This window comes from Rhinoderma darwinii, chromosome 1, assembly GCF_050947455.1.
Source record: "Rhinoderma darwinii isolate aRhiDar2 chromosome 1, aRhiDar2.hap1, whole genome shotgun sequence".
NCBI lineage: Eukaryota > Metazoa > Chordata > Amphibia > Anura > Rhinodermatidae > Rhinoderma > Rhinoderma darwinii.
This window is the reverse complement of record NC_134687.1, coordinates 446048102-446058319: the sequence shown is the minus strand read 5'-3', so window position 1 is coordinate 446058319 and position 10218 is coordinate 446048102.

Genomic DNA, 10218 nt, shown 5'->3' with positions numbered 1-10218 from the left:
CGGGGGCCTAATAAAGTTCCCCAGGTCTGCCTGTAGTGGATGCCTGCTAAGCCATGCCTGAGGCATGACCTAGCAGGTGCCTGTCCGTTTTACACTGACAGGTAATAATACGCTGCAATACAGAAGTATTGCAGTGTATTATAGAAGCGATCAGAAGATCGCATAGTGAAAAAAAATGAAAAACCCACTTTTTCCCTTATAAAATACTTTAACAGGTTCCCGACCGCTGGCTGTATTTTTACGGCCAGCGGTCAGGGTCTCTGAAGTCCGCCGTATAGACTAATTACGGCGGCACTTCAGAGACTGCACGCGCGATCGCGTGCACACAGCTCTGTGCCCTGGCTGTTGCTAACAGCCATGGGCACTGGGCAGAATGTCAGGGGCCAATCTTTTGGCCCCTGAACATGTGATCGCTGTGACAACCAATCACAGCGATCACATGCATTTGTACGTATAATACAGTGTGCACGCGATTGCGTGCACACAGCCCTGTGCCCACGCTGTTACCAACAGCTTTGGGCACTGGGCAGACCACATTTGTTTCATTTTGACTTTTCTGGCAGCAAATCTCCTGCCTCTTTTCTTCTCCTCAACCATTGTTTCAGTGTGAGGAGAAGAAGAGACTCGAGAGAATTGCTGCCAGAAGAATACAGTTACAGTTACAAAAAAAATACAGTTACACTCTATAAAACATTCTCTGTATAGATAGATTTCTATCTATCTATACAATCTATCTGTTAAGGATCTGCCAGGCACAGCTTCTGTATCCACGCCCATAGGTAATCAGTCTGCACCTGCTTCTATGTCTGTGAGACTGACTCCATCTTCCACCACTCAGGATGGCAGGCTTAGGAGTGGGAGAGCCTATCACAGCCTGGCCAGACAGAGCTAGCTCCCGCCCTCTGTCTATTTATACCTGCCTTTCCTGTTCCTCCTTGCTTGTGATTCTTCTCTGTTGGTTTCCTGGCCCTGCTGCAGCTTGAACTACTTGCCCCTGCTTCGTATTGACCCTTGCTTACTGACTACACTTCTGCTCTGCGTTTGGTACCTCGTACACTGCTGGTTTGACTCGGCTTGTTCACTACTCTCCTGCTCTGAGTTGGCACCTCGTACTCTCCTGGTTTGACTCGGCTCGTTTACTACTGTTGTTGCTCAAGGTGTTGCCGTGGGCTACTTCCCCGTTTCCCTTTGTTCTGTGTTTCCTTCTCTGGTTGTCTGTCGTGCACTTACTGAGTGTAGGGACCGTCGCCCAGTTGTACCCCGTCGCCTAGGGCGGGTCATTGCAAGTAGGCAGGGACTGAGTGGCGGGTAGATTAGGGCTCACTTGTCTGTTTCCCTATCCCTGTCATTACACTATCCATCTATCTTTTTTTCTATCTACCTTTCTTTCTTTTATTCTATTAGAATAGGCAGGTAGGGAGTATATAATTATATATATATATCCACATATATATAATATATATAGCAATAGCGGTTTATTTTTTTGTTAGCGGTAGTGTAGATATATATACCAGTTAGTTTGTGTGTTTTATAAAAAAAAAAAAAAAAAGTTTGTTGTGTTAGTGTTAGTGACGTTATGGTGAGGAAGTTGTTTAGCGCCGAGGAGGCATACGCCATGCTGTGGTCTGAGTCGGAGACCGCATCAGAGATGGCGTCAGAGATGGAACCTGTTTTGGGCAGTGACGATGATAGCGTCACTTCAGGTTCATCTTCAGGGGACGTTGTCCCTGATGCAGTTGAAACTGCAGAACATGAAAGCGCAGGGCCAAGTAGCGCTGTAGCACGGAACAGCCTGGTCCCTCCAGTTCAGGCTCTTGTATGGGCACCTGCCCCATCTTTTGGGCCTAGAATCCACGGATTTACTGCCACTCCTGGCATAACTGTGGACAATACAAATTTTGTCCAAATGGATTACTTCCATTTATTTATAACTGACGACATCCTAAATATGATTGTCCACGAAACTAATATATATGCCGCTCAATATATAAGGCAGAAACCTTCATCCACCCATGCCAGAGATTGGACGCCCACCAATTTGCAGGAATTAAAAAATTTTTGGGGGCTCACCCTAAATATGGGTATTGTCAAAAAGCCCTCCATTACTGGTCAACAAGACCCGCCCAAGCCACCCCAGTGTATTCTGCAGTAACGCCCAGGTCTTGTTATGAGACAATAATGAGGTTCCTCCACTTCAACGACAACGCACAGGCCCCCCCAAGTACCGATGCAAACCAGGATCGGTTGTTCAAAATAAGACCACTGATAAATTCCCTCAATAATTTATTCCTGCAACTCTACACCCCTGAGCAGAATGTAAGCGTGGACGAATCCCTCCTCAACTTCCATGGAAGACTTAGCTTTCACCAATATCTACCTTCCAAAAGGGCAAGATATGGCGTTAAGCTTTATAAACTGTGCGAAAGTGGGTCAGGATATACCACCGCCATCAGAATTTATGAAGGGCGGGACTGCTCAATAAATGTTCCTGGATGCCCCCTGATCTTTCCACCAGCAAAATTGTGTGGGAGATAATGCAGCCTCTGCTTCACAAGGGGTACCACCTGCACTGTGATAATTTTTATTCCAGTGTGCCCCTGTTTAGGCATTTGCATGCTGCAAGGACTGGGGCATGTGGTACCATGCGCAAAGACCGAATCCGCAGCAATTAGTGGGGAAGCGCATGGTAAAGGGGGACTCCTGTGCTTATGCATCTGAGGAATTGCTGGCGGTCAAGTACAGGGATCGCAAAGACGTGTATCTACTAAGCACAATACATACCGCAGGAACAGTGGCAGTGAGGGAAAGGGGGGCAACATCGGACAAGCACAAACCAGTGAGTGTGTCCGAATATAACAAGTACATGGGGGAGGGGGGGGTGGATTTAAGCGACCAGGTTTTACAGCCCTATTTAGTGAAGCGAAAAACAAAAACCTGGTACAAAAAAGTGGCCATTTATCTTCTACAGGTGGCAATCCACAATTCATTTGTGCGCTACAAAAAAACAGAGGCAGACACACATACCTGGATTTCCAGGAGAAAATTATTGAAGGCCTCATTTTTGATGTTCAGGACACCAGAGAATGCCCCCAGTCTGAGGATGTCATGCGACTGACTGAAAGACGTTTTATTACTCGCATTCCCCCAACACCAACCAGAAGCAACCCCCAGAAAAGGTGCCGCATCTGCAGAAAAGACGGGCACCGCAAAGATTCCCGATATTTCTGTCCATCATGTCCCTCACAACCAGGCCTGTGCATTGAGCCATGTTTTAAAAAATACCACACTGTTCTGCATTATTAGATTTTAGTTCATTAGTTGAAAATATATTTGCCCTACATTACATTTTTATTTTTCCCCTGATTTTACTCCAAGGGTGAGGGAGGGAATTGGTGGGGGGTGGATGTCATGTTTGCATATTTTCTGAAGTTCATCTGCTGGAGAGCTCCATTTGCATAAACCTGCAATTTCTTATTTTAGAAAACCCCAAAAAATAAATTCCCATTATACCCCTAGATGAATATTTTGGGATCTCTGCTTCAAGAGCAGATATTTTGGAAGTGTTAGGCTATGTTCACACGGGGTCTTTTGCCGAGTTTTTTGACGCGGAAACCGCGTCGCAAAACGCGGCAGAAACGGCCCGAGAACGCCTCCCATTGATTTCAATGGGAGGCGTCGGCGTCTTTTTCCCGCGAGCAGTAAAACTGCCTCGCGGGAAAAAGAAGCGACATGCCCTATCTTCGGGCGCTTCCGCCTCCGACCTCCCATTGACTTCAATGGGAGGCAGGAGAAAGCGTGTTTTCTGCCCGCGGCGCTCAATGGCCGCGGGCGAAAAACGGAGCGATCATTGCTATTCACACGGAGTATTTTGGGGGAGGAATATCTGCCTCAAAATTCCGTTTGGAGCTTTGAGGCAGATATTCCTCCCCCAAAATACTCCGTGTGAACATAGCCTTATAGAAACTCTCTTGAGTTTTGTAAAACCAGCTTTGAAAAAAGGGGATTTTTTTTAAATAAGCTTCTTCTATCGTCCGCCCTCCTACATCTCTATGTGATAATAAGGCCCACATATTTGGTATCCCCATGTACGGGAGAAGTGGAAGAATGTGAAAGGAGATGAATTTTGTCCGTGGTCTATACTGTGTGTGAAAAATGCTAGCATAAACTGACGCATTTGCTAGAAAAAGCTAATTTTATTTTCTTCCATCTTATTCAAGAAACTTTCAGAAGAAAACTGGACTGTCTAAAAATATGATAAACCCCTTGAAGCAAACATTGTGGGGTCTACTTGTGTGAATGAAGTCATTTATGGGGTGTTTCTAATGTTTCAGCAGCATTAGGCCCCCCAGAAAACAATAAGCTGCAATAAAAACAAGTGCAGAATTCCTGGACCGAAAAGGCCAAAAAGCCTCCTTTTATGCCAAGCCCTGGCACATGCCCGCACAGTGAATAAGGCACACATATTTGGTATCCCCATACACGGGAGAAGTGGAAGAATGTGAAAGGAGATGAATTTTGCCCGTGGTCTATACCGTGTGTGAAAAATGCTAGCCTAAACTGACGCATTTGCTAAAAAAAAGCTGATTTTATTTTGTTCCATCTTATTCAAGAAACTTTCAGAAGAAAACTGGACTATCTAAAAATATGATAAACCCCTTGAAGGAAACCTTGTGGGGTCTACTTGTGTGAATGAAGTCATTTATGGGGTGTTTCCAATGTTTCAGCAGCATTACGCCCCCCAGAAAACAATAAGCTGTTATAAAATCAAATGCAAAATTCCTGGACCGAAAAGGCCAAAAAGCTTCCTTTTATGCCAAGCCCTGGCACATGCCCGCACAGTGAATAAGGCACACATATTTGGTATCCCCATGCACAAGAGAAGTGGAAGAATGTGAAAGGAGATTAATTTTGTCCACGGTCTATACTGTGTGTGAAAAATGCTGGCATAAACTGACGCAATTGCTAAATTCTTGAATTTTTTTCCAATTTTGCCCACTTTAGAGAAAAAAATAAAAATGAAATATACTGACAAATGCCACTAAAACAAAGCCCTATCTGTCCTTTAAAAAGAGTGTCGACTTCCGGTTCCGGCACTGGGGATGCAGGACGCGAGTGACTGAGCTCCCGCTCCCGTCCAGCCTGTAAGCTCGCAATAGTCGCTACGGCGACGATAATCAGCGGGGAAGTCACCAGCCCTGCACACGGCAACATCATCGGTGGTGCCTGTATGGACAGGTACCTCCTCAGAAGCTAGCAGAAGCCAGCCATGGAGGAATCAGCCGCGGCCGTGGTAAAGGGAGGTAAGATGGCGGCGCTTCCCGCCACTGCGACCCTGCTATACACACAGGAAGATGAGCTGCAGCACCATCAGTCCCAGCTTTCAAGCCCGGCAGAGCATGTACTGTCCGCTCTTCCAGTAGCCATTGACTATGTAACCCTGGCCCGTGAAGTAGCCAAACAGATAGCGCCAGACCTGCAAAAGGCGCTGGAAAAAACGGTGCAAGATTCTCTAAACCGCGTGCATGCGGAGCTGGCACAAGTCACTATCAGAGCTGATGAGTTAGAACAGCGTATGACGCTGTTGGAGGATGAAAATGAACGCCTGCAATCCAAACTCAGAGGGGTGCTGTCTGTTACTGCGCAGTTGGGGGACAAGGTGGAGGATCTGGAAAACCGCTCCAGGAGGAGCAACCTGCGACTGGTGGGGCTGAAAGAAGCGGTGATATCTGCGGATTTGCAACGAGTGTGTGAGAGGACATTGCCGGAAGCCTTAGGTCCACCCGTCCATGCCGGGTGGAGAGGGCGCATAGAGTGGGGCCGGACCCCAGAAACCTCCCAGCAACAGCTGACCACAATTCACATCGTCCCAGACAAGTGATCTTCAAACTGTTGGATTACAATGACAAGGTGGCACTCATGAAAGCTTTCCGCAGCAGATCGCGTCCTTTGGAAATAATGGGCATGAAAGTGCTACTATTTGAGGATTTCTCGGCGGAGGTTGCAAAACGAAGGCGGGCTTTCAGCAAGATCTGCACCGCGCTGTTCCAAGCGAGAATACGCTTTAGCCTGCAGTACCCAGCCATCCTGCGGGTGTTTCAAGAGAACGGGCGGAACAAGGTTTTCACCACTCCACAGGAAGCGGAGGACGTACTTGCGGAGCTTTGTGGGAACAGATCACAGCAAGAGGAGCGTCACAGTCCAGTACATAGTCCGCAGCGCAAGTCAAGAGAAGACAAAAGGAACCGGCTAAATATGGAGCGTACCTGGGCAGAAGCCTTAATGCCCACACCTGGAAGATCCCGGGGGGGTCGAGCCGGAAATAGAGGGGACTCTCCGAAGCCGCAGAGGCGAACACGGGACCGCACCCGATCCACGTCTCCTGATTGACGGACGAAGTCCTTTTTGGCGCATTTTATTTAAGCTGTTGTGATGATGATTTTGTGGACGCTGTAGACCAATTGCAGATTCCGACCAGATACAGATAAGTTTACAGATAATCTGAAAGTTATTGAGGGGGATATTTTGCGGTCTTATACAGCACTATGTATCGGTCAATAGTTGACCTATTGTTACAATGTTACAATGTTATCAAGGTTGAAGTATATGCATTCTGATATTTCCCTGCTTTTTCACTGCAAGATATTTGTGAGGGAGTTAGATCAGGATCTGAGATTGTCCCTGGTGGGCGGGATTGACCGGGAGTGATACAATGCCTCCCCCACGCAAGGGATTAGTGTTATCTGTTACAATGGCAGACTGAGGGAAATTGTGGTAGGAGATAGGGGACACGGAGGTAGGGAAACCTTGAAGCGAAGCAAGGTTCATAGGGAAATGTGAGGATGCAATCCTAACGGACTCTAGGCTGTTAAAGTAATGATAAGGGAATGTACATAAGGGTGCGCAGGCGACAAAGAGGTACTGAGGGGGCAAGGGCAGGTGTTACTTCCTCATGGAAGGAGCCATATAGGCAGGCTGGGGGGGAGGGGGAGGGAGGGGCGCGTTCTGGCATAACAGAAAAAAGTGAAGTCACATACACCAGTGGGTATTAAGGGACTGCTAACCCTTGCCGCAGGTGATTTTATGATTTTGTTAGGTAAGGGATGGTTGGCCTTGTTGGTTCTGGGTTACAAGCCAGGGTTTGGTTATGATGTTAATGTTAATGTTTGTACATGGCTCTTGGGAAAAGACGGATCTGACTCCCTGGACTCCACACGACTTTTAGGCACTTTAGCTCATCTTAAACACGGTCCAATAACATGAAAATTGTTTCTTGGAACGTTAAAGGGCTGAGATCCCCACAGAAACGGACCAAACTTTTAAGGCACATGAAACGATTGCATCCTGATGTGGCCCTATTGCAGGAAACTCACCTTACCGAGCCGGAGTTTAAGTATTTGCAAAAGTTCTGGGTGGGTCAGGTTTTTGGCTCGTCGGCAAGGGAGGGTAAGGCGGGAGTTATAATTCTGGTACATAAAAACTTTGCGTTTACGCTGGTGTCCCAGGAGCGGGATGACGAGGGCCGTTGGATCCATCTAGTGATGGAGCATGCAGGGGAAACCATCAGTATTCATAATGTGTATGGCCCAAATACGGTTAACACTGGTTTTTTTGGTCACTTGGAAACCCAACTCCAGCAGGATCGCACTAGGTTTTTGATTTTAGGGGGAGACCTTAACACTGTAAGGTCTTCAAAGGAGGATAGGAGCGCAGGGACTAGTTCGCAGAGAAATAGAGATAAGATCTTGCCCGACTTTTTAAGACACACGGCCCTAATAGATGCGTGGAGGAGTTTACACCCAGATGCGCGGGAATATACACATTTCTCTCATGTTCATCAGTCATGGTCGCGTATTGATTATTTGTTAGTTAGTGACGCAATGGCGCGACGTTTACTTGAAGCGGCAATTGAAGATCTATTTATTTCGGACCATGCTCCGGTTACCATTACATTGGCTGACACAGTAGCTAGAGGAACGGATTTCATCTGGAGGTTTCCCGCTTTTCTGGCAAAGGATGAGGGCTTTACACAGAAGCTTAAGGGGTGGTGGATGGAATTCGATGGGGATAATGTAGCGCATCGCTCGGAACCGTCATTGTATTGGCGTACAGCCAAGGCGGTAATAAGAGGGAAAATCATGCAGTATATGTCTAATCTTAAACGTAAGACGACCGAAGGATACAAGGCAGCGAGCGACAGATTACGGCGTGCGTACACAGCATTCCTACATTCGCCATCAATGCTATTGGGGGAGGAATGGAAGGAAGCCAAGCGACAGTTTGATCAATGATTAGACAAAAGAGAGAGTATTTACCGGTCCCAATTTGATGCTGATTTAATGCGTTTCGGCAATAAGGCGGGCAAATTATTAGCGCGGTTAGCAAAGGGGAGGTATGCACCGGCACATATTTCAACACTTAAAGAATCAAACGGAACTCCTACCTCGGACCCCAAAAAAATCAATACCATATTAAGTAAATATTACCAAGCCCTTTACACAGAAACACCCATAGATCTCCAAAAAGAGAGGGAATTTTTGGAGAAGGTGAAGTTGCCAGGGCTCACCCAGGAGCAGAATGGTCATTTGAGCGCGGAGATTACACTAGAGGAAGTTTGGAGCGCCATTAAAACATTATCTAACGGAAAGGCCCCGGGTCCGGATGGATTCACAGGGGAGTTTTTCAAATCTCTGAGAGAAGAAATCAGCCCTACCTTGGTGGCATATTATAATACTTTACTAGGAACGGGAGCTTTACCAGCAGAGGCCAAGGTAGCGCATATAAAGGTGTTACCCAAGAAGGGGAAGAATCCTCTTGACCCGGGGTCGTACCGCCCCATCTCGCTGATAGATCAAGATCAGAAATTGCTCACAAAAATTTTGGCCAATCGACTGGCTATGTATCTACCCATACTGGTGGGAAAATCTCAGGTAGGCTTTGTAAAGGGCAGGGCTGCAGTGACAAATTTACGCAAGGTATTGACGGTGCTAGAAACAGTCAGGCACGATCCCCAGCCAGGTACCAGGCCGGCACTTTTAGCGCTAGACGCAGAGAAAGCCTTTGATAACATACAATGGGAATGGCTGGGGATGGTGCTAGACAAAATGAACATTCAGGGAGATTTCCGGGTCTTCCTGAAGGGAGTCTACAATAGCCCGCAAGCACGTGTTCACTCCTCGGGGTTCCTAACAGATCCCTTCCAATTACACAAAGGAACACGACAGGGTTGCCCCTTGTCGCCCCTGCTATTCAATCTAGCACTGGAACCTATGGCCAGATTCTTGGAGGAATCGGATATGTTCAGAGGCATTCAAGTGGGATCTTGTGCAGTGAAATTAGCCCTGTTCGCTGATGATGTCATACTTTTTATGTCAAACCCTCAGGAGCATTTAGGGAAGGTTTTTCAATTTTTGCAGGAATTTGGGCAATGCTCGGGATACAAAGTCAATATAGCTAAGAGCGAACTGCTGGAGTTGGGCAGGCCATTGCCAAAGACCTTTTGGCAATCCTTGGGTTGCGGGATATCACCGGTGGAACACTGCATTACCTATCTGGGTATCAAAATAGGGAGGGTACCAGACACTCTGTATGGCTTAAATTATCCCCCGTTAATTAAAAAAATACAAGCGGAACTCACTAGATGGGGCCAATTGCCGTTGTCCCTCTTGGGAAGATGTCATCTGATCAAGATGGTTAGTTTTCCTAGATTGCTATACCCCTTTCACACGCTACCTCTCTTATTGAAGCATGTGGATGTCTCGAAATTGACGGCTTCATTCACTAAATTTATATGGGCAGGAAAAAGGCCGCGTATAGCACTCACCAAGTTCATGATGGGTAAACAAGAAGGGGGTGTGAACTTTCCGAATGTCAGGGGTTATAACGTGGTCTGTCTTTTGCGTCATGTAGTAGATTGGCTTCATGAAACAAGCAATTATTCCAATTTAGATCTGGAAGGGGAGTATGCTTCACCTTGGAACCTGAAAGCTTTGTTACATTGTAGAATCGCTTCTCTTCCGTGCCGTCTCAAAACCTCCATTGTATTGAGAGATACAGTTCTAGCTTGGAAAGTGGTACGTAAGCAGTTTGGGTTACCCCACCTGGTATCGAAGTATATGCCGTTGAGCGGTCATCCGGAGTTTTTACCGGGAATGGACAAGGGGGACGGAATTGCCTCATGGGGGAGGGTAGGCATTGGTAGCGCAGGGGATCTTATGCATA